The sequence below is a fragment of the Balaenoptera physalus genome (genome assembly GCF_965194825.1).
Source record: "Balaenoptera physalus genome assembly, contig: HAP1_SCAFFOLD_706, whole genome shotgun sequence".
Lineage (NCBI taxonomy): Eukaryota > Metazoa > Chordata > Mammalia > Artiodactyla > Balaenopteridae > Balaenoptera > Balaenoptera physalus.
In genome coordinates, this window is record NW_028126055.1 from 44,370 (window position 1) to 69,329 (window position 24,960).

A 24,960-nucleotide genomic window follows, 5' to 3' on the forward strand; every position below is an offset into this window, starting at 1 on the left:
GTACTGGCCAATAATAAAATTATTTCCATGTTCAATTCTTATCAAAAATAGGAGATTTTCTCTTTCTTTTAAGATGACTGTTTACATATAAAATTACACTATAGAAGTGAGGCAATTAAGCAATTTGGAGTAAACATAACTTTGCTTTAAAAATCTTAAAATAATTGTCATAAAAACACTATTTGGATAATTGCTTCAATCGCGCCAACAACCAAGTTGCTGTGAGACGAATCAATTCGATTCAAAAGAAATTTGTGGAGCACCTACTGTGTGCCCTGCCTGACCCTGATTCAGGTACTGGAAGGGCTAGCGGAGGTGCCTAAGAGCCAGGGAAGCTTCTGTAAAGTTCACTGGAGAGTTGGCAGTTAGTGGTGTGAAGGGCGGGGCTTGCGGTTGAAGAGGGCAGAAACAGACAGACGTGTAAGACTGCGAGAACACAGAAAGGATGCTAATAAAAAGGGAGGAAGAATCGTTGGGATTGGGATTGACATATATACACCAATATGTATAAAATAGATAACCAATAGGAACCTGCTGTATAAAAAAATAAAATTCAAAGATTCAAAATAAAAAAGAAAGAAAAGTTGTGGAAATTCATGGGCAACTTTCTGATAAGCAAAAGCAGGGGTTGGCGTTATTTTACCTTACTCTTCAGCTAACAGTACTAGTTGTAAGCGAGGCTACAGTTCGGGAATTACCATCCCTCCTGGCATCTGCTATCACCCTTGCTGCGGACTTGCTCATCACGTGCACGACGCACAGAGGGCAGTTCACGGCGCCAGCTATGGTGACGGCTCTCAGCGTGGCCTCTGCCTCCACCGCTTCTGGGCGGCTCAGCTCATGGCCCTCGGGACCCGTTAGCCCCAAAGCCAACATCTTCTTCGCTCCCTAAAAAAGGCAGCAGGAACATGCACACCGGTGAGAAAGGTTTACTAACGACAACTCCCATAATTTTGTTGTGAAACGAATGCACTGCCAGGCTTTTATTTTAGATCTAATAGGTATAGGTGTGTGTGACTGTGGCATAGACAGTGTGTGTTTTGGGTAAAAATAATCTACTACTCTCAAAGCATGTGTTAATTTTTCATATACATATTTCACAATCAAAATATTTTGATTGAAAAGGTGACAAAGATAATGAGGTCTGTTCTAATTACAGTCTTTGAAAAGTAGTGTCCATATTTAAGACTTTTTATTGGTTCAGAACAAAATATAATAAAACAAAGTATTCTAGTCCCCCATATTATATCCTTGATGAAGCGACTCATGCTATTATGTAATTAGTTCTACGTTTTACTGATTCATTCTCTTCACTGCCTCCTCCCCCAATCCACGGAGTGATATTAGACCAGTATTTCCTCTCTCCAAAAGTGTTATTCCTTCCTTACAAAAAAGGCAGGAAGTCAAGACTCAGAGTGTCAAAATCACTCGCCTGGTGTCACACAGCTAGGACGCGGAGGAGTCCAGTTTAAACCTGGTGTGTTTGAGCTTACAGCTCATGCTTTCCTCTTATCAGCCCCCCTGCCCACCACACCCCCCCCATCCTGGCCATGGGGCCTCCATCTCACTGACTTTAATGGGAAGTGAGCCCAGGGAGAGAGAAAGATCAGCTAACATAAAGGGTAAGAGACAGCTCTTTAAATCTTGCAGATGGTGTACCCTTCGGGCATTAATAATGGAACTAACATGAGAAATATCATCTAGATTCCTCCACAGCACATTTTAATACCCAGTTTCTGAAAAGAATGGGGCTTTAAACAGCTACCTAATGCACTGCTTTAGTCATCAGATTTCACCGATGTCCACACTTTGGCATTCTGAACCAGCAGCTTGAGCTACCTAAAAAAAAAAAAATGCTAGGGACTCAAAGAAAAATATTTGTGTTTTTAGAATAAACCTTGTCTGAGATCTAATAACTGATTTGAAAAAGGGAACTCCTCATTCCAATACATATACCACCTGCAAAAAACTCAGAGCCAGGCAGCAAGTAATTCAAGTCACGTGTTTCCAAGCCACATAAAATTAGTTTCTGAATTTCCTTTCTTCCAATCCATTAAAAGAATTTACCTACATGGGGCCAGTCATCCTCACCTTAAGTTATGGCCATTTTCATTTCTGTGGAAGTTCTGGAAGGCAGTTACTTACCTCTGCAATTAGGTCTCCATTTTCTGCATGAACTTGAGCAATTGCTCCAATTTCCTTGCACCGAGAGAAGACCTTGTACAGCTCCCCATCTCTCAGCATGTACAGATCTTTATAGGCCATAAACATCTTGAAGGAGTTCACACCTTTATCTTGGGTAAGGATTTTCATTTCTTCTTTAACCTAAAAGGGCACAAAAACCACAACAAAATGTCACTCTTTAATTTAAAGATAATATCAGCATTCTCCAAAATCTTGCATTCAGAAGAAAATGAAGTAAAATAAGGACATCAGTTGAACTCCAGAAAAATGTAATTAAGGTCTTGATCTTTCCCCTAGGTTAGACCTCATTTCATGTGATGAATTGCTGTTGCTACGATACTTTTATTTTTTTATTTTTTTAAAATTATTTATTTATTTTGGCTGCACTGGGTCTTAGTTGCAGCAGGCGGGATCTTTAGTTGCGGCATGTGGGATCTAGTTCCCTGACCAGGGATCGAACCCAGGCCCCCTGCATTGGGAGTGCAGAGTCTTAGCCACTGGACCACCAGGGAAGTCCCTACGATACTTTTAAATCATGAAAGAGTTAATAGTATTTCCCCCAAATACTTCATTGTTATACTTGATGAAATTCTCAGCATCTATCTCCTGATGAGAAGAAATTATTCTAGAACATGAAAACAAAGCCACTGGCAGCAACAGAAGCAATTGTGTCTCTAGAAGGAATCAGAGCTAATGCGAAGTAAGGGTTTGGGGTCAAATCTGAAACCTACAGGATGAGTTCAGAGATGAAGGTAGTGGAAGATGCAGACTGAGCCACTGGCAGCTCCTGGGAGTTGAGCGACTCTGGACCTGTCAGAAGCCTCAGGAGCCTTCTGGGTTGCCAACTAAAAGGTTCTGATCACCGATTCCAATGTGTGGAGGTGGGGAGGTTCCCCACCCTCACCAAGCAGCTCTCCAGACACCAGCAGGGGGGTATCCTACAATTAAACTCAATTTTCACACTATCTACCTGCACCAGGTAGACTGCACTGGATTCCACAAGTTAAGCGTTCAGTGCTATGGGGTGTCCAGGTTGTTACCTGCACTTCTGACCAACTGGCTATAAGTCAGAGCTTCCCACAACCCCCTCCATGGGTTCGATTAATTTGCTAAAGCGGTTCACAGAACTCAGAGAAACATTTTACTTACTGGATCACCAGTTTATGATACAAGGAAACGATAAAGGATATAGATGAACATCTGGATGGAAGAGGTACGTCACAGGGCAAGGAATGGCGAAAGGGCACGGGGCTTGAATGCCCTCTCTGAGAGCGCCACTCTCCCCAAATCTCCATTTGCTCACCATCCTGGAAGCTCTCCAAATCCTATCCTTTTAGGTTGTTGCGGAGGCTCAATTACACAGGCATGATTGATTAAAGCATTGGCCATTGGCAACTGATCCAGACTCCAGCCCCTCTGCCCTCCCCGGAGGTCAGCTGGCTGGGACTGACATTTTCAACCCTCTAATAATACAGTTGGCTCCTGGGTCAATCAGCCCCCATCTTTAGGTGCGGTCTAAAAATCACCTCTTTAACATAATAAAAGACACTTTTGTTGTTCTCATCACTTAGGAAATTCCAGGGGTTTTAGGAGCTCTGTGCAGGAAATGGGAACGAAGACCAGACATGCATTTCTTATTATAAATCGTAACATCACACCAACGGTAAGGGACAAGTTCAGATCAAAACTAGCTTAGTAATTGCCCTTGCAGGTCCAATTCTAGTCTCATCAAAGACTAAAAACTTCAAAGGAAAAGTCAGAAGACTTGATCAAATAAAATTGCTTGAATTTCTACATGTTAAAACAAAAACCCACACACACATACAAATAAATATATATATATAACATAAAATATAAAACAAAAATATACAACAAAACATAAAAATGTATAACAGACATAGGATTATAGCTTTTAGTTAATAAAAAATTTAAAAAGAGTTATTGCTGTTTCTACTTGATAAGAAAAACCCTAACATTCTAGGTAAAAAATGTTACAGTTCAAACAGTATATACAAATGACTAATAAACATGGAAAAAATGTTAACCTTCCTACTGATTAAAAAGTACAAAATAGGGACTTCCCTGGTGGCACAGTGGTTAGGAATCCGCCTGCCAATGCAGGGGACATGGGTTCGATCCGGGAAGATCCCACGTGCCGCGGAGCAACTAAGCAGGTGCACCACAACTGCTGAGCCTGTGCTCTAGAGCTCGTGAGCCACAACTACTGAGCCTGCGTGCCACAACTACCGAAGCCCGCGTGCCTAGAGTCCGTGCTCCACAACAGGAGAAGCCACTGCAATGAGAAGCCCACAGACAGCAATGAAGAGTAGCCCCTGCTCGCCAGAAGTAGAGAAAGCCCGCGTGCAGCAACGAAGACCCGACGCAGCCATAAATAAATAAATTAATTTATTTTTTAAAACAACGCAACTTTTCCCTACTGAATCAGTAACGTTTTAAAAATGACAATATCACATATTAAGTTACTCACTTCCATCACTATTTATTCCTTTACTAATTTTCCTTACTTTCCTCCATGGCGCTTTATCACCTGGCATATAATATAGTTACTTGTTGATGGCCTGCCTCCTCCTCTAGAATTTCCACCCCATAAGAGCAGGGCCTTTGTACAGTTTGTCCCTTGCTATATCCTAGAAGAGTGCCTGGTCCATAGTGGCCACTCAATAGCTTTTTGTTGGATGAATAAATGCATGAAAAGGAACGGCAAACACCAAAATGTTGAGAGTGGTCATCACTGAAATGATGGAATGGGTTCCAAGGTACATTAAGTGACAACAGCAAAGGTAGGACTTGGGATAGTGTGCCTCATTTTTTTAAGCTTCAAGTTCATATTTTCTACCATGAGTCTATTATTTTTTATAGTCAGAAAAAAAATGCTTTAAACATTGTTGGAATATTCACACGATGGGGTTCCCAAAGGGAATTATAATCTGCATTGCTCAGATGAAATACCTATTACTCCCTGAGTAGAAGAGCCTTTCTGAAGGTGACCTCGTTAAACGTCCCTGTCATCCACATCCATACCCATGGGTAAGTCTCACTATACTGTATTGCTCTCGCACCATCAGCACCACCTGGGAGCTTGTTAGAAATGCAGAATCTCAGGCCCTGCCCCAGACCTACTGCTATGGGTTGACTGTGTCCCCCCAGATTCATATGTTGAAGTCCTAACCCCCAGTACCAAATGTGACCTCACTTGTGTAAAAAATTAATAAATAGAAACCTCAATTAAGCGGATGTCGGGAGACCAGAAGGGGGAGCTCTCACACCTGCATATCAACACAGGGGAAAAAAAAAAAAAAAAGACTCCTTTCTTAGCAAGGGCTCAGCCAATGAAAAGTCACGGGCTCTTTGTTTACTACAGCCCTCCCAGCTTCCTTTCCCCCTCTATGAAAGCCTGCTCCTTCCCTTGCCCTGCGGGGACTTGCACGTGGCTGGCCAAGCTTGCAGACCCTGAACTGCAATTCTCTGCTGATCCCAAATAAACCCATCTTTGCTGGAGAAATACCCAGCAGTCTATTTGTTTCAGGTCAACATTTGGAAATAGGGGCATTGCAGATGTAATTAATTAAGATGAGGTCAGGGCTTCTCTGGTGGCACAGTGGTTGAGAATCTGCCTGCCAATGCAGGGGACACGGGTTCGTGCCCTGGTCTGGGAAGATCCCACATGCCACGGAGCAACTGGGCCCGTGAGCCACAATTACTGAGCCTGTGCGTCTGGAGCCTGTGCCCCGCAACAAGAGAGGCCGCGACAGTGAGAGGCCCGCGCACCGCGATGAAGAGTGGCCCCCACTCGCCGCAACTAGAGAAAGTCCTCGCACAGAAACGGAGACCCAACACACCCAAAAATAAATAAAAATAAATAAATTAAAAAAAAAAAAAAAAAAAAGATGAGGTCAGCAGGGTGGACCACAATCCAATAAGATTGGTGTCTTTAGTAAAAGGGGAAATTTAGACACACACACACACACACACACACACACAACATCATGTAAAGATGATGGCAGAAATTCAGGTGATGCTCCTACAAATCAAACAATACCAGAGATTGTCAGGAAACCACCAGAAGCTGGTGAGAGGCATGAAAGAGATTCTTCCTCACAGCCCTCAGAAGGAACCAACACGGCCAACACCTTGATCTCAGACTTTTAGCCTCCGGAACTGTGAGACAGTACACTTCTGTTGTTTCAGCCACCCAATTTGTAGTTCTTTGTTACAGCGGCCCTAGCAAACTAATACACTTACTGAACATAATCTGTGCTTTAACAATATTCACCAGGTAATCATTTGCATATTAAAGTGTGAGAAACGCTGGTAAGGGCAAACATCTTCACCTTTGCTCTATCTTATAAAACAAGAGAGGGAGGAAAGGAGGAAGCGAGAAGGGAAAGAAGGAAGGGAGATAGAGAGGAAGGATGGGAGGGAGGGAGGGAAGAAGGAAGGTAGGAAGGTAGGAAGACCCTAAAAGCACGAAAGAGATAAGATGCCTCAGTTAGAATGGCGTTTCTGGGGAAAAATTAACTTTTTCTCTGGACTATAAACCTTGCTAGTATGTTTGCTGAACTATCTGTTAAAGACTGATTACTTGTTTTATATTAACTTGGTGTCTACAGTCCAAATTTGGGAAGGAAGGAGGGACATAAGTTACATGGTAACTTCAAATAAAGTCATCCCGTGAGCCCTTTCTGGCAAAACGAGTTCTGAATTAAGTTCAATGTGGAAAAACATGTTATTGATTTAAACCACAAGTAAAAGTTTCTTCCAAAGTACACATACATGTTTTCACGGGAAAAAAAATAAACATATTTTAACATCTCTCAAAACTGTCTTTTCTGTCTGAATCATGTTATCATTTCTGCCATGACCTAAATAATTAGCAGATACGGAAGGTTGTGTAAGCTCTGTTTTGAAATGCTTTGACCAGGTGTTGATGTTCGCAGAGCACCAGGTTAGTGCACAGCTGGGAGAAGGCCTTGAACACATTCCCAGTCTGTCGCTTCCTTGGTTTTTTCCCAGATATTAAAAACATTTCTAACTAAAGTTCTGATCTGTGGGAAAAGACTGCTTAAAAGCGTCCTGTATTGTTGAAGTTGAGAAGTCCAGTACTTTTAAAAATTACATTTAAAGTATTTACAATTCATGAGTTAAATATTAGGAAAGTCTTTTGTGAATGAGTATAAGGGATTTATCCTACCACCTTCATATGCTTTAAAATTTTTTTTAGTTTTCTAAATTGATAATACCTCACATGATTCAAAATTCAAACAGTACAAAAGAGTATGCAATGAAAAGTCTTCCCTCCAATTCTGACCTCCAGGAAGCAACCAACATCACCAGCTTCTTATGTTTTGACATTGCCTGTTCCTTGATCTTTGCACAGAGCAAGGACTAAAGGGCTAAATGGAAGAAACTGGACCCCCCAGTGGTTCACCTGCTCACTCCACCATGTCACCGCCACATGAAGGCTGTAGTCACAGCAGACTTTGGGATCAGCCCAGCTTCGCCAGGTCTCGAAGGCCTCGATGAGGGAGTGAGTGGCCTTTGTGAGGAATGGCGAAATCAAGGATCATGGTGGTGCCTCCTGCCAGGGCAGCCTGGAATCACAAGAGAGTTTCAACAGGTTAGCCAACAGTTTTCTAGTTGAGTCATTTATCTCCTTGAACAACATGCATTTGCAAGCACTCGGGCAAACTTGATGGGTCCAGGAAATTGCACAAAGATGCTGCCTGTTTAAAAGATCTAGAGAGACATGAATAGATGTCCCATAAATTAAAGTTTGAAGTATTCAAAGAGCTGGAATTGCTTCTGCAAAAAGAATGACACGTCTGATGAAATGAAAATGGCTTTGACCAAAGAAAATAGTGAAGGCTGTAAAGAAAAACCAAAATGGAAAAACAGAGACGATTCAAACATTTTTCTTCTCAAGAAAACATCATTGTACAATCCATTTCATTAGAATCAATCTTGGTGAACTGTATCTCTAACTACACTGTGTTCCACACAGAATCCTGGGAGACTCACGTGATTCCCACCTCGCCTTCATTCCCCACAACCAACTGGTGACTCCTTAATTCTCAGCTGTCCCCTCTAATCCATCTCCAATGCTCTGGTCTTAGTGTCACCCCTCAGCTTGATCTTTATGTCCCCAATTTTGCTCTTACTTCCTCCAATGCAAACCCCTTTTTGCAATTAGGGGGAAATTCCAAAGCACAGATGGGGCCCCTTGACTCCAAGACTTAAAACTGAATGCTTCTCACTGCCTCTGGAATAGCGTTTAATCTTTTTTTTTTTTTTTTTTTTTTTTTTTTTTTTTTTAATTTTTATTTATTTATTTATTATTTTTGGCTGTGTTGGGTCTTCGTTTCTGTGCAAGGGCTTTCTCTATTTGCGGCGAGTGGGGGCCACTCTTCATCGCGGTGCGCGGGCCTCTCACCGTCGCGGCCTCTCTTGTTGCGGAGCACAGGCTCCAGACACGCAGGCTCAGTAGGTGTGGCACACGGGTCTAGTTGCTCCGCGGCATGTGGGATCTTCCCAGACCAGGGCTCGAACCCGTGTCCCCTGCATTGGCAGGCAGACTCTCAACCACTGCACCACCAGGGAAGGCCGCGTTTAATCTTTTTAACATGATCTACAAGGCCCTGCGCGATCTGCCTCGAAGCTTCTATTTTCCCTGGCATGTTACACTATGTTACATTACAACTGGATTAAAAACTATTAAGTTATTAAATCACGTCTTTGACTAATTACTGGCTTTGATTTTATTTAAACTAAGATTAAAAGATGGTTAAATGTGGTTTTAACTGCTGTGTTCAGACAATGTAGGTGAAAAAAAAAAACATAGGCAGGGATATACTAGTGCACTGGTTAAGGGCACCGACCAAAGAGGCTTATTGGTTCCAGGGCACAGCTCAGATTCAGCACTTATCAGCTATGGTACTCTGAGCAATTCCTTAACCACTTCCTTCCCTCCTTCCTTCCTTCCTTCCTTCCGTCCTTCCTCCTTCCCTTCCTTCCTTAATTCGTTCCTTCCTTCTTTCCTTGTACAGTATTGTTCTGTACATTCTGCACATTTGATCCCCAGAACTTATTCACCTTATAACTGGAAGTCTGTGTCCTTTGATCAACAGCTCCCCATTCCCCCCATGCGCCCCGTCCCCAGCCCCTGGCAACCACCATTCTACTCTTGGTTTCTCTGAGTTTGGTTTTTTTAGATTTCACATATAAGTGAGATCATGTAATATTTGGGTTTCTCTGTCTGCCTTATTTCACTTAGCACAATGTCCTCAAGGTCCATCCACTTTGTCACAAATGGCAGGATTTCCCTCTTTCTGGATAATATTCCATTGTACACATACACCATATTTCCTTTATCCACTCATTCACAGATGGACACGTTAATTTATTTATATCTTGACTATTGTGAATAATCCTGCAATGAACGTGGGAGTGTAGACAGCAATTTCTTAACCTCTGTGTGCCTTTGATTCCTAACCTGTAAAGTGAGGACAATAATTGTACCTGAACCATAGGGTTGTTGGGAGGATTAAACTGGGGTGACGTATATAAAGTGCTTAATACCGTGTTTGACTCACGGTAAGTGCTTCATAAGCTTCAGCCCACAATGAGTGATGAGCCTTTGCACCACTGCTTTAGAATCAGGCATTTCCCCACTTTTCATACATTGACTCATCTCACCACCAGAAACATGGTCATGTTACAACAAAGAAGGGAGTGCCACCAGCTTCCCTCCCAGGTCTGCACCCCTGTCACCTTCCCCCCCACTCACAGGCCCCCAGACATGCCGAGTGCTCCCAAGGTCCCAGCTGCTACATGAGCTCTATTTTCTAGCTCCTTGTTCTTGCTTACTTCAATGGATTTTTATTTGTCCTTAAGTCACTTGGTCCCACTCCAACTCTTTTTGCTCTCAGAAATCTCACTATTTATACAGGATCCTGTACTTTATCTTTCGATAACAATTGCCTTATGCATGGCAAAACAATGCATATTTGCATTTCTTAAGAAATCCCTATTGGTATAATGACAATACCAGAAAAAATCCCTTAGGCTCTATATTTTTATTCGAATGCAGATTAACCTTCTCACCTTCTTCCTTCTAAAATGTCTTCTGACAGATATCCCTTGAGGCTGAAGGGCATTTTTCTAATAGAAAGTGCTGTTAATTAAAGTGTTGGAAGAAAGTACTTTTTTAGTGTCTACTGAACTAGAAAATCAAGCTTAAAGAGCAATTCTTTCCATATTAAATGTCTATCACATGCAGGATGTGGGGAAACTAGATACAGTGCTGGTAGAAATATAAATAAAATGATGCAGCCACTTTGGAAAAGAGTTTGGCAGTTCCTCAGAGAGTTACCATATGACCCATCAATTCCACTCCTAAGTATATACCCAAAAGAAATGAAAACATGTCCACACAAAAACTTGTACACAAATATTCAGAGCAGCATTATCCATAATAATCAAAAAGTGGAAACAACCCAAATGCCCATCTACTGATGAATGGATAAACAAAATGTGGTATATTCATACAATGGAATATTATTTGGCCATAAAAAGGAATGAGGTTCTGATTCACTTGCTACAACTTGAATGAACCTTGAAAATATGATGCTAAGTGAAAGAATCTAGTCACAAAAGATCACATATCATATGATTCCATTTATATGAAATGTCCAGAAGAGATAAATCCATAGACAGTAAGTAGAATAGTGGTTGCCTGGAGCCAGGGGGGTTGGGGAAAGTTGGGGTGATAGCTAAAGGGTATGGGCTTCTTTCTGGGGAGATAAAAATGTTCTAAAATTGATTGTGGTGATGGTTGCACAGCTCTGTGAATATACTAAAGAACATTAAACTGTACACTCTAAATGGCTAACTGGTATTGTATATCAATTACATCTTCATAAAATTATTACCAAAAAAATGTCTACCCAAGTAAGCCATTACAGGGAGTGAGTGGGCTGTTACACACAATGCAATGAAAAGTCTTCCCTCCAATTCTGACTTCCAGGAAGCAACCAACATCACCAGTTTCTTGTGTTTTGACACTGTCCATTTCTTGATCTGCCCATTTCTTGATCTTGTACAGAGCAAGGACTAAGGGACTAAATGGAAGAAACTGGACCCCCCAGTGGTTCACCTGGTCACTGCACCATGTGACACACTAATAATCAGACACACACAAATAATCAGACCGTCTAGAGGGGGAGACAGAAACATGCACAAACAATTATAATCAAATAATCAGATGGTAATAATAGGTAGCAAGTACACTTCCATAGTAAATGTGGTATAGGAATTGCTAAAGGGAAGTTAAAATTGCTAAGCTCCCTAGAAGAGGAAAAGACTCCTGGGAATTCAGAGGAAGGAAACAGATCAGAGGAAGCTGGGATTTGAATTAGCATTAGGACATAAATGTGCAGTTGCCGATAAGGATAATAGTATCTAACTTGTAGTGAGTGCTTATTATGTGCCAGGAACTATTCTGATGTCCTAAGTGTTTTAACCATCTCATCAGCTCTGCAGCAGGTCGTATTGTTAACCCCTTTTCAGGGTTGAGGAAACTGAGAACAGCACCATGAAATAACTCCCCACATCTCACAGCTAGAGAGTAACAAAGGCAAGATTGGACGCAGGTCATTGGGCTCCAGAGCCAGTGCTTTCAGTAACAGTTGACAGCAGGGGAGAAACTCTGAGAAAAGGGTCCGTGAGGAAGCATCAGCAGAAAAGTGGTAAAGGGCAGAATCTACATGCAAAAGAGAAACAGACTCACAGATAGAGAACACAAACTTGTGGTTATCAAAGGAGAGAAGGAAGATGGGGAGGGACAAATAAGAAGTATGGGATTAAGAGATACAAACAACTATGTATAGAACAGATAAGCAACAAGGATATACTGTACAGGACAGGGAATTATACCCATTATCTTGTAATAGCCTATAATGGCGTATAATCTGCAAAAACACTGACTCACTATGCTGTACACCTGAAACCAACATACTACTCTAAACCAACTGTACTTTAAAAAAAGATGACTGGGATGTGTGAAGCAATGGTTCCCAGAGGGCAAGGCAGTGGCTGGCTGGCTGCGGGGGTGACGGGAGTCCAGGAGCTGATTTTGGCTGGAGTGACTGAGAGGTGGCAGATGAGGGGACAGAGGAGGGCAGCCGATCTGGTCTTTGGAGGGAGCATGAATTCTGCGGAGAGCACCCTGAGCATGAGGTGCTCAGGCACATGTCCACTCTGTGTGTTTGCAGACAGAGAAACGCAGCCCCGAGCACAAGAGCACTCAAACGCAGGAGAAAGATGTGGCAGTCACCTTGCAGAGGAGGCCAGAGGGGTCCCAAGGTCAGGGGAAATAACCAGAGAGACAGAGACACCATGGCAACATGCTCCAGAACATACCAACCCTTAGCAAGAAAACAAAACAGGTCTGAGCCAGTGGCTGTTTCTGGGTGGAGTGACTACAGATCCTTTTAATTTTCCTCTAGTTCAATTTTATTTTCAGTAGTTGCTACATTTTCTATAACAAAGCCTAACTTTCAAAAGAAGAAAAAAATAAAGATTTTACATATATGTGATACAAATCCAGGTATGCATGCATATGCCATATAAATTAAGTAGTTCAACTTCGATGGGCCTCTTATGAGACTGAAGATGTGATGGTCAAATGGCCACTTTTTTTTTTTCTTTTTAAACTACAGCAAATTGAAATTCCTGGGGCTATCATTTAAAAGCCCATAAATAAGGATTTATCACAAATGCTCTATCTCCCTAATGAACAGTAAAGGAGCAACCACTTGTCTTCTTTGGTTTCTTCTTGTTCTGTTTCTCCTCCCTAATTTCCTCCTTCTCCTCACCCTCAAAATGGGAACAGATCTAGAAAAACTATAGTGCCTGGGACAGGACAGCCTGGGCCAATCCTAGGCAATGGATTGAAAACGGAACCTGTCTTTTTCCAAACCCCTGGGGCTTTATCCATCCACCTGCCGCAGGGATCCTGGCTGCTACCCTGGGACCTGGCAAACAGTGGCCGGACAGTCAGCGCCCCAGCCTCCTTGGAACCTCTTTCTTCCTCCTGCCTCTTCCGTTCTCTCTGGTTATCCAGGGTCCCTTGGCTGCCCAAAGTTATCTCAAATCCCTATTATTTCAAGATCTGAAACGTTGCCTTCTTTCCACTGGATCCAGGGAGCCACGTGCCAGAGCTGCAGTTCTATAATCCCAATTAGAGGGGACACCAGGAGCTGTGAAGGAGACCTGCCCCTCCCGGGAAGTATCTGCCTCTTGAAAGAAGAGCTTGTTCAAATGCCCAGTCCTGGGTTAAGCATCTTACACACGTTAGCTCATTGAACGAAGCCTTGCTACAGTCCTGAGAGGTAGAAATTGCTTTTCTTATTCTACAGTTGACGATAATGAGGCTCAGAGAGGTCAAATGACTCTCCAGGGTCTCACAGCTGGTAAATCCTCATTGGGAACATGGAGGAGGATACAGCTTTGAGCAGGAGGTCTTACATTCAGCCTACTCTGGGCCTCAACCCTATGCAGGCCATTCCCCCTTATCCCATCTTCCATTTAGTGTGATCTGACTTCCAGCCTGTTGCCCCAGGTCATCAGTGAATCATTACTTGGAGAAAGGCATAGGTTGGTAAAATGAATCAAGCATTTAGGAAACCCAAAGCCATACCAAAACAAAACAAGTCCCATCAAATTATAAATTGTAAATTCACAAATGAGACGCAACTTCATTAAGCTCATGTGATGTTCATCACTGCGACACCTGCCATTGAAATAATGCGCCCCTAGAAGAGTTACAAGGAAAGGCCCATATCAGTGCTTCTTGGCCTCCACACACTTGTTAGCCATGGGATAATTAACTTTATCCAGCAAACCAACTCAGCAGAACATCTCATTCCTAGCTCACCTTGGATATTTTCAGTATTCATTGAATTGCTTTTAACATCAGATGCGTCTAGATTCACTTCACAAAATGTTCACCAGGATCAACATTTGAAGAATGAAGAGAGTTTAGGGGAGGGAGAACCAGTAAAGGGTGAAAATTTCTTTCATATTTTTATATAAAACCTAATTGTTTCCTTTGTATTTATTGCTGATTGACTTCTCCTTTATTTGTCAGGTAGCCAAACAAAATGCCTTTGCCTTTTCTAATCTTGGCTCATAAATCAGTTCTTTCAGCTCCTAATTACTTTGGCTGTTCTCCCTTGAAAACCTTCCAATTTGTCTAAAACCTTGTCTTGAGGGGAAAAGAGCATGTGCTGTCTTACGTGAAAACGTGATAGAACATAAATTGGGATAAACTCTTAACCAACAGTGGGGTCATAATATGACAGAACACAAGACTTTATTTAAGACTGTATTAGGTTGTAAATCATTATTGAAAGCATCCCAAGGATTTTCTTTCCTTTTATGGGGTCACTGAATTTTCATTTCTAAGCTCATCCTAGAACAAGTGACTTTGTTTCCCTAAAATTTATCAGAGGACCTGCTCGACCCAAATAAAACAAAAAGAAATCCAACAGTACATTTGAGCCTTAGGGAGAAAAACACGTGGCTGAATTTTCAGACTTCTCATAGTCACTAAGACTTATGAGAACAAACTTCATGATCCCAGTTTACGTTCCAACTCTAGAAGCATATCCAGCTTTGTAAAGATGTCCTCCACAGTGCCTCTCCACACTCCTTGCCTCCCCAAATGTGAAATATTCATCACACCATCACCCATCCCACTGTGCAAACCACAGACTCAAGAGGCACCCTTGACGTCTACCTGTTCCCTTCCTTACATCCCCAAATCCAATCCATCAGCAACCTATCCCTTCCCCTACATACTCCATGAGTCTCCATACTTCCTGCGTCTGCACCTCCGTTGCCCTGTGCCACCCTCATCTTCTGACTAGACTAGACCAGTTAGTCTGGGCCACTTCCAATCTGTTATTGACTTCCCTCTGCTCTCACGATGAAGAAAACAATTATTACACAGCCCATAAAGCCCTGCATGATCTGAGTTCCTTTCCACCTCGGAGAGACAAGTCACCCATACTCTTCTCTCCCTGTCCCCTCTCTACCTAGTCCAGCGACTCTTAACCCTGGCTGCACACTGGCATGGTCTAGGGAACTTTTATCCTGCCCCCCAGAGATTCTGATTTAGCTGATGTAGTTTCATCTCCATAGGCCCTGTGCCTGTTACAGTGCCTAGTACATAAATACTCTTTAAATGTTTAAGGAAGAAAGGAAGAGAGGCCAATGAATGTCTCCCAGAAATTATGAGATGGAAGAATTAAGATGGTTCACTTTTCCAACAGCAAAGTGGGAAAGCTGCGCAAGTTGCATATTCATGTGAAATTTTGTTTCTCAAAAATATTGCTAGCCCTGGCTGTGCGGTTTCTGAAATCCTTCTATGAAAATGTTACTGTAGAATGTAGACTCTGAGCACACTTGAAAGCTGAATGCTCAGTTTTGTCCCAAGCCCATTACCTCATCAGCGTTAACGAGGACTTTTAACAAAACAGAATTATAGCCTATTTCTATATCTATGCCTCCAATAATTTCCTGTTTTTATAAAAAGATTATGGTTTGTTTTATTTTAAGCTTTTACGTGTGAACAGATCCTCAGGGCTCAGGAACGCATGACTCTCACTATAACATGAAATTCCTCTATTAGATGCAATGAAGCATAACAGAAAAATTGCAGTGTCCTCCCTCAACTGTCACTTGACATCTGAGAAAAAGCACAGAACGGTGTTGAGGAGAAGGCTCTGGGGAGTTGCTGAGGCTCACCTATTGGAAATGCAGCCCAGCGATGCCAGCAATTATAAATGGTTACTAAGCACAAGGGGAAATGCCAGATCAAAAATTGTTCACTCAAAAATAGTCACAAATTGTCCAAGTTAAGTCTACAAGTCCAAAAGTCCACTGTATATAATTTATTATTAAAGCCAATATAAATTAGAACCCCATATACCTCCAGTCTGTCTGCCATTGCAAGCAAAGACCACAGTTTTCATCTCTATAACCCCAACCATAATGCCTGGCTCGTAGTGGGTTCCCAAGAACTATTTGTTGACTGAATTCACGGAACATAACTATCAACTTGAAAATTCCTTAGCTTAAGGTTATTCCATATTAGACGGCAGTGACAAGGTCCAGAATGTGCCACCGCGGCATAAAAATCATTTTGAGCTGAAGGCATTTGAGAATAGGCTTTTTTTCCTGAACTCCCTTAGCTGCCTAAAAGCAGAGCTTTTCAAAAGAACTGAATTGTCATAAATGCCTTTCCAGGAAGATGACTCTTACCACCTGAGACTAGAAGCCTGCACTGCACCTAAATAGACCTCGTCATGAACTATCGTATCTCCATCTATTCCCCTAAGAACCCACTGGTCTTTCCTAAAAGTCATTTGCTTTTCCATAAGTGCCCTTCTTCCCCTCCCCTTCCCTTGTTAAGGTGATATAGAAGCACCAAATTCTAACTGCCTCCTTGAAGCACATTTTTCTGTGAACTTGCACTGCATGTACATGAATTTTAAAAATCTGTCTTTTCTCTTGTGAATCTGTCTTTTGTCAGTTTAATTTGTGGGCCCCCAAAAACTGAACATAAGAGGTTAGAGGAAAAATGTTTCTTTCCCGACAGCAACGTCAAGGAAACCTTGAATCCTGACTACCCCTGTCAGACACTGAAGGCATGCAGTCCAGATAAATGAGGGAGAAAACAAGCAGTGGAAGTGAAAAGCCTGCAAAACTCAAGTATGAAAACTGAAAGAAGGCAAGTCCCAGATTCTGTAAAATTCAGTGAAAGGATTCCTAACACACAATACCTTCAATAGGCCGAAAGCCCTATTTAATGTCAAGTGGTTGCAAATTAATCTTTGAGGTGGTTTTATTTTCTTCCTCTGATTAGTGCAAAGATTAACTTTGTAATCAGTAAATAGCCACTGAAGGAAATGACAGAATTATACACTCTTACAGCTGGAACATGGAAGTTATTAACACAAGAATGTTCAAAGCTCAGCCTTGCAAGCAATTAAAGAAATGCTTGTTTAAAAACATTACGAAATTCTATGTTTTTCCTATTAAATTAGCATAGATTTTTAAAAAGTCAATATCCACAATTAGCTAGGATGCAGTGAGATGGGAATTAGGATGTACTGCTGTGAGGGGGGCATAAATTGAAAGGCAATTTGGATGTATGTTAGACTCCTTTAGGATGGATCTAACACTCACTGGCCCAGGCATTTCACCCTGAGGGGTGATTTCTCCGTCAATCATCAGGAATCTGAGTGATGAATTACGTCACAACATTGTTATGCACAAGCCAAAAAAAGCTGGAAACCACCAAAATGTCCAACACGAACAAGATGAGAGTGGAGCTGTTAACAGTTGGGGAAACAGAGGATGAAAAATGGGTCGAGCACTTGAAGTTTGAGGCGCCTGTGGGACATTCATTGTCGATGGGCAGAAATGGAAGCCTGATGCGGAAGAGATACAAGACCAGAGAGAAAGATCTGGGACTTAGCCTCGGAGATGTCAACAGGCCACAGAAATCACGTTCTCTGACAACAGTGAAGGCCGTGGGGGAAAGGTTTAACGAACAAGGTTGATTCCAAAGTGTACGCACCAGTTAGTAGAAGGAAAAATGTTTATATGTGCCCCCAAAAAGAAAAATCTGAAAGGAAAATGTTAAAAGCAAAATGCTGAAATTATAGATGATTTATATATTATTTTTCTTTATACTCTTCTGTATTTTCCTTTTTTAAAAAAAAAAAAGCAGTGTCTTCATTCAACTATGTATGATCAGCGAATATAATGCTCCAGCATTTTCCTGAATGATAAATATATGTATTTTTCATTACTTAGAAAAAAAATTTAATCCGAGATGTTCTAACTATTGCCTTGTTTTACAGATTCGGAAATGCTGACAACACCAGTAGAGGAAGTGACTTGCCCAAGGTCATGCAGTCAGCATGCACAGCTTCTGAAAACCATCCTGGAGCGCCAGCAAGAAACAAAATAAGGGATTTGGTTTGTAACCAAGCTCTCTGAATCACAGCTCTTCTACCAGGTGAGGAAGCTCTATAAATACAACCATAAATATGTGCTTAATCATGTACCTTCCACTGCCTTATTATAAGTAATCACCTCCATGGCATTTTACCAAAATGTTCCAGAGCAAAGTATAATTTTCTCTCTTGATAATTTTGAGGACTTTTTGTCCTTTACAAAAAAAAGTGTTCTGCATTTTCTCAATTAAAAAAAAAAAAAAAAAAAAAAGATCCTTTTGCCAGCTACTGATGCTGCCAGGTTTTCAATGTGAGTCCACCCACGCCAAGCTGTATCTATGTCTGAATACAAATACGTATATTTGAAGACTGGCCAAGTCCTTTTAATTCATTCTCTTATCACAGGATGTAGTAAAAGCAAAGTCGTATTTCCTTCAAGTTTATCTAATTTTCAATACCCATTTGAATAAAAAAGTCCCACTGTCTTTCACGATGGATACTGAATTACTGCAAGACCACTGTACATCCAGTCTAGACCAACAAAATGAAATATGATTTCTTTAAAGCAGAACGCTATTTCCATTACTTATATCAGATGGAAAGCTTTTACCTGTAATTAACTAAATCAATTATAAGCTTTAAACCTACCTCTGACACGAATTAGATTTCCAAAATATGTAACCTTTGGTTGACCTATATTTCATTTTTAAAACTGGGGTCCATCACAATCTAGTGATCAATACATAGACCACCACAAATAGTATCCCTTCTGTTTGTCAGATATTATAAATGATTAGCATTATGCTTGCAGGAAGCACACAGCTATTGGTCTAACCTTTGGGGGCCCATCTCCTGAAAGCATGATATATCGTTCTTACTTTATGGCTTTCTGTACTTAAGGTACCCATTTCTGTAGCCTTAGGGATGATGTGGCTATAAATGCACGTATAAATGTCTCACAAACCCACACCATGACATGTGTATTTATTTTGACAACCTTAACTGCCTCCAGTGTCGGGAAGGTAAAGAAGGGCTAGTGTATTTCTGAAAGATGACTTTGCTCTGTCTTTGACAAAAGACTTCTCACAGTAACACACACCTTACATTTACAGCTTTTTCATCTACCTACTGCCATTCTGACGAATCTAAACATTAGACTTTTTTTCAATCATCATTTCAGAAAGGAAGAGAACCTAGTAGGTAAGAGCTCTAGGGATGGCAGGCAGTCCTGAATTTGAAGAGCCACTCTACCACTTACCAGGTGTGCGACCTTGGGCAAGTGACTTAAGTTTCAGTTTCTTCAATTGCGAAGAGTAGACAATGGCACCTGGGATTGTTGGAAGACAATGCACAGTTTAGCACAGTGTCTAGTACATAGCACGGACTTGATAAAGTAAATGTTACTTAACAGTATTCATAAGATGTTTTTCAAGTTTGGTATATAGTATGATGAGCATTTACAAAAGACTTCTTTGTCCCTGTTTCCCCAAACCAGAAACTCCATCAACATTGCCTTGGGAATTATCGTGAAGACTCTAGAAAAGAGGACAAAATAACTCCACAATGCCCTTCTTTCAGAACTCAGGCCAGTACTTTAATGCTCATGTTTATCTGTATTTACCTGGCTGGTTCCATTTTACGGAGCCTCATCTGTTTGGGGGATGGGGATGTCCTGGGATTCAACCAACCAATTTTGCAGTAGACTTTTGCAACTTGGCCCTTTTGTGAGTACTGTTTAATGTTCCACGTGAATTTAGTCTTTGCTAAATCTTTGACCTTATCTCGGACCATATCATTTTCCGCTTGTGATCCTAAGCTCATGAAAAACATGTTTTCCTTTAATGTTTTGACAACCTTTAAGTACAGAAACGCCTACAGAATCAACTGGTGAGTAAGTTCTTTCAAATGGTGAGAACAGACTATATATATATATATATATATATATATATATATATGCTACAAAAACCTGCCTTCTAAGTATGGAACCGTAAATCTCTCCACACTGGAATCCCAGAATGGCCAAGAACAGATAGAAAACTAAGAACCACCTCCCAGGGTCTTGGGGCATGCACAGATAAACTTGAGAATGAGAAGGAATGTCCTGCCCTGGCAACATTCTAACCCCTCTTCTTGGCTGCTTCATCTGGAACCCTGATCAGAGAAAGGGAAATAATGAGGGGGAATAACGCTAGTGGGTCTGGTGACTGATGGTCAGCCATAGCAGCAGGTCCCCACTTGGCAAACGGGGGTGTCAATGGAATGCCCTGCCATCAGCAATGCACTTAGTGAATGACGAGTCTGTGATAACAGAAAGTGCCTGTACTATAATTGAATACAACAGGTTACAAAACTTTTGTAATACAGGTACACACATTCATACACACATGCACAATACAACCTCAATTATGTAAAATAAAGCATATGAAAACCATAAAGACAATACACCAAAACATGGGTTGTCACTGACTGGGAGATTATGGGTAATACTTTTCCTCTTTCTACTTTCCTATTATTTTTTTCCAATTGTCTATAATCGTGTATTGCTTGGATATCTAAAAAAACGTATTTTAAATGTCAACATAAATTCAATGAAATTTAGCAAATTTCACGTTTTAGCAAGAGAGAAAAATAAATACTCTTCAAAACAGATAACGATCCTTCCTACAAACGACTTTGACCATTGGCCTAATGATAAAGGTTGATAATTAGTAAATAGGAGGACGCTTTGCAAATGTTGGCGTCAGCAGCCTGCCCCAGACCCCTCTCTCTGGGTCAGAGGGTTCTTTTTTCTGTGAAACATTCTGGTCTATCCTAGAGGGCTGGGGAACGTGGAGGGAGAGAGGTGTAAGGAGAGTAAAACGGTTAGAAATCGGTTGGGTAACGGATATATCCTCAAAACTGCTCTGAAAGTGTTTGCAGCCTGTACCTGCACTAAACAGCCCGATCTGTTTCACACACACCAGGGCGTGGCCCACGAGGAAAAACCCGCGCATCCGTGAGTGACATTTTAGACCTTAAGGGTATCGATACTTCCACTTTGCAAGGAGCCGTTGCTCCTTTGGCTTGGCCAAAGCCGGGCTGATGCCAACGAGGAGGGCCACCTAGAAGAAGGAAGCTCAGCGTGGGCGCCTTGACCCCGCTCGGGTCTCCGCGGCTCGCTCCCGCCCCCTCAGGCCCCCGCGGCTCGCTCCCGCCCCCTCAGGCCCCCGCGCCTCGCTCCCGCCCCCTCAGGCCCCCGCGCCTCGCTCCCGCCCCCTCAGGCCGCCGCGCCACGCTCCCGCCCCCTCAGGCCGCCGCGGCTCGCTCCCGCCCCCTCAGGCCTCCGCGCCTCGCTCCCGCCCCCTCAGGCCGCCGCGCCTCGCTCCCGCCGCCTCAGGCCGCCGCGGCTCGCTCCCGCCCCCTCAGGCCCCCGCGCCTCGCTCCCGCCCCCTCAGGCCGCCGCGCCTCGCTCCCGCCCCCTCAGGCCCCCGCGCCTCGCTCCCGCCCCCTCAGGCCGCCGCGGCTCGCTCCCGCCGCCTCAGGCCCCCGCGCCCCGCTCCCGCCGCCTCAGGCCGCCGCGCCCCGCTCCCGCCGCCTCAGGCCGCCGCGCCCCGCTCCCGCCCCCTCAGGCCGCCGCGCCCCGCTCCCGCCCCCTCAGGCCGCCGCGCCCCGCTCCCGCCCCCTCAGGCCGCCGCGCCCCGCTCCCGGCCCCTCAGGCCCCAGCGCCCCGCTCCCGCCCCCTCAGGCGCCCGCGCCCCGCTCCCGCCCCCTCAGGCCGCCGCGCCTCGCTCCCGCCCCTTCAGGCCGCCGCGCCTCGCTCCCGCCCCCTCAGGCCGCCGCGCCTCGCTCCCGCCCCTTCAGGCCGCCGCGCCTCGCTCCCGCCGCCTCAGGCCGCCGCGGCTCGCTCCCGCCCCCTCAGGCCGCCGGGCTCGCTCCCGCCCCCTCAGGCCCCCGCGCCTCGCTCCCGCCGCCTCAGGCCGCCGCGCCTCGCTCCCGCCGCCTCAGGCCGCCGCGGCTCGCTCCCGCCCCCTCAGGCCCCCGCGCCTCGCTCCCGCCCCCTCAGGCCGCCGCGCCTCGCTCCCGCCCCCTCAGGCCCCGGCGCCTCGCTCCCGCCCCCTCAGGCCGCCGCGCCTCGCTCCCGCCCCCTCAGGCCGCCGCGCAACGCCGGCGCGAGCCGGCCCGGCCAGACCCCGGGGGGCAGCCTCAGAGGCGGCTGAGGACTCGGCGGGCATCCCGGGGTGCAGGGCGCGGCGAGGCGGGTACCTTGGTGCCCTGGTAGAAGTCGTCCACGGACCGCGAGCCCATGAAGGGGAACTCCATGTGCGTGTCGATGCCGCCGGGCAAGACCAGCTTGCCGGCGGCGTCTAGGACCCGCAGCCCGGCCGGCGCGTCCCCGGGCGGCAGCAGGTCGCGCCCCAGCGCCCGCACCAGACCGTCCTCCACCAGCACGTCGGCCACCTGCGAGGAGTCGTCGTTGACCACGCGCCCACCGCGTATCAGGAGCCGCGACGGCGCCGCCATGGCGAGGGGCGCACACGCTGCGGAGCCGCCCTCCTTCCGGCGGCACGGGGCGGGCGCTCTGGCGGGGCTCCGGGTTTATCAAGGACCCGCTGCGAGGGGGTGGGGGAGGAGCGGCTCCACCCCCGGGGGGCTGGGCCTGCGCGAAAGGCTGGGGCGGGCGCAGAGGTCAGCGGGGGTCTGACCTGAAAGTTCCGCCGACCTGAATCCAGGTGTACGTCCAGACCCTGGATGTACACCGAGATTTTTTCCCTTCCAGTCATTGGAAGGGAAAAATCTTGGAGGCACTTTTAAAGACGAGGGACGTTTGTTTTCCTTTCTAAGAAAAGGCACTTTGGGGAAAGAAATCCACCTCATTTCTTCCCTTTATGAAGAGTGTGTCTGTACCAAAATGCAGAGAGACAGGCAGAGAGAGAGAGGAAGGGAGGGAGACAGACAGACACCACCAGCAGCAATGAAAATACCCACGCCCCGAAGAACCACTTGATCTGGATTTCCTTTTAAATATTCTTAACTATGTGAGGAACAAAGATAAATGACATTCTCGTCGTCAAGGAGCTAAGAGCCAACAGTGACACACATACATATTTCAATGGATAACAATAAAGAAACCAGAAAATTCTACCTTCGAGAGAGGCTAAAGATACGAGTTTAGAGGAAAGGGGGAGTTTATTTCTGCCTTGAAGGAAATTAGATATGGAAGATTCACAAAGAGGTATCTGAAGCAGGACGCAGAGGACGTGGACATGGAGAGAGGAGGGGTGAGAAGAGGGACGATGCTCTGGGTGAGGGAACAGCTGGATAAAGGCACCAAGAAGGTGATGGCAAGTTGAGTGTGACCTCCACGTGGTCAAGCTGAGGGGATAGGGTTGGACAGCTGTGGACCACCCCCTTCCTCCCAGGTGAGAAGGATGAAGAGAAGACAGAGGAGGAGCCGTGAGAGAGAAGGGAGCTCGGGGAGCCCTGCGTGGGGGAAGACGGCAGTGCGGGATTTCAAGAGCACCGAGATCGAATGCCGCAGGAAGCGTGGGGAGCGTGGTGGACGCATGCTGCTGCATCGTCTATTCTCTTCCTCGTTCTGCCAACAGTCACTGGAGTTTCTTTAGCAGGAAATCCTCCCCGTGCATTCTCAGAACACTCGCCTGGGTGGAACTGATGGGACCTCCGGCTCTGGGACTGATCTGCTTATCTAAGCACTTCCAATCACAGCAGGAAGTCCTCACGGCCACGGTGATGTGTTCGGGGATGACACGGGTCCCAAGAAGACTACCTGTGCTCAGTGAGAGCTGATCCTAACTTGTGTTAGGTTGAGCAGATGAGGGGCTTTCTCTTTCCTGCTGGACTTGAATCCTGGAGGGAGTAAAAGACAACAAGGGACTAGTCCTGTGAACAGAGCCAACACAGAGAACAGGAAGGAGAGATGGAGAGGAACTGGGTTCTCATGACACCGTTGGTGCTCCTGGAACCAGCCATGCCTGATGTCCCCTCTTTCAGACTCTCCAGTGTTTGCTTCAGCTGGTTTACTTTGGTTCTTTTGTCCTTTTCAACCATCAACTGACAGAGGATGGGAAGGTACTTTGAGTTTGGGGAGTAGGTGGTCGGTCACATGTGACCTCGGAGATGGCATTTTTAATAGTGGAATGCAAGGTGTTATTATTATCAAATTTCCTCAAGTCTCAGATCACACAAACCGCAAAATGATTAAAAATTAGGAAACATCAATAAAGTGCCATAGATTTGGCTGTCAAGCCAGGAATAAGAAGCCCAAGAAGGTTATGCAATTATTGTCCAAAGACCATTGTGTAAAGATGAAAAGAATAATAATAAATATGCAACTCTGCCAAGCTACACACATAACAGCACTCTAGGAAAGTAAGATTGGGTGTCAGGGTGGTTGTGACATCCTTTCTGAAGCTCAGATGATGATTTCAAAGGTTTCTTTATCTCAGACACTTTATATCACAAAATGCCCTGTAACACAATGCAGCATAAACTCTCCACATTTAATTAACTCAAACTTGATCAGAAGAGGGGATTTGTAGAATGTCACTGAGGCAGAAGGAAATAGCTCATTGAGATTCACTGACCGCACAGAAGAGAGTGTTGGGTAAGTTTAAGGAGAAAAGCCAGCTCGCAGAAAGAAGGTGTCTTCCCCCTTTCTGGCCACCACTGTCCAGACGCTGGGCATGTCTAGATGCCGGATGTCGTCCACCAGCTTGCCGGGTGGGAGGCG

General features: G+C 44.6%; 1 pseudogene across 1 annotated transcript; it reads right to left on the reverse strand.

Moving 5' to 3' along the window:
* Positions 1-421: 421 nt before the first annotated feature.
* On the reverse strand, positions 422-23,699 carry LOC309653624 (dihydropyrimidinase-like; annotated as a pseudogene). The gene is made up of 4 exons: positions 22,473-23,699; positions 7,634-7,796; positions 2,146-2,325; positions 422-888 (listed from the first exon to the last, which is right to left on the reverse strand). The product of its transcript is annotated as a dihydropyrimidinase-like (transcript).
* Positions 23,700-24,960: the final 1,261 nt, after the last annotated feature.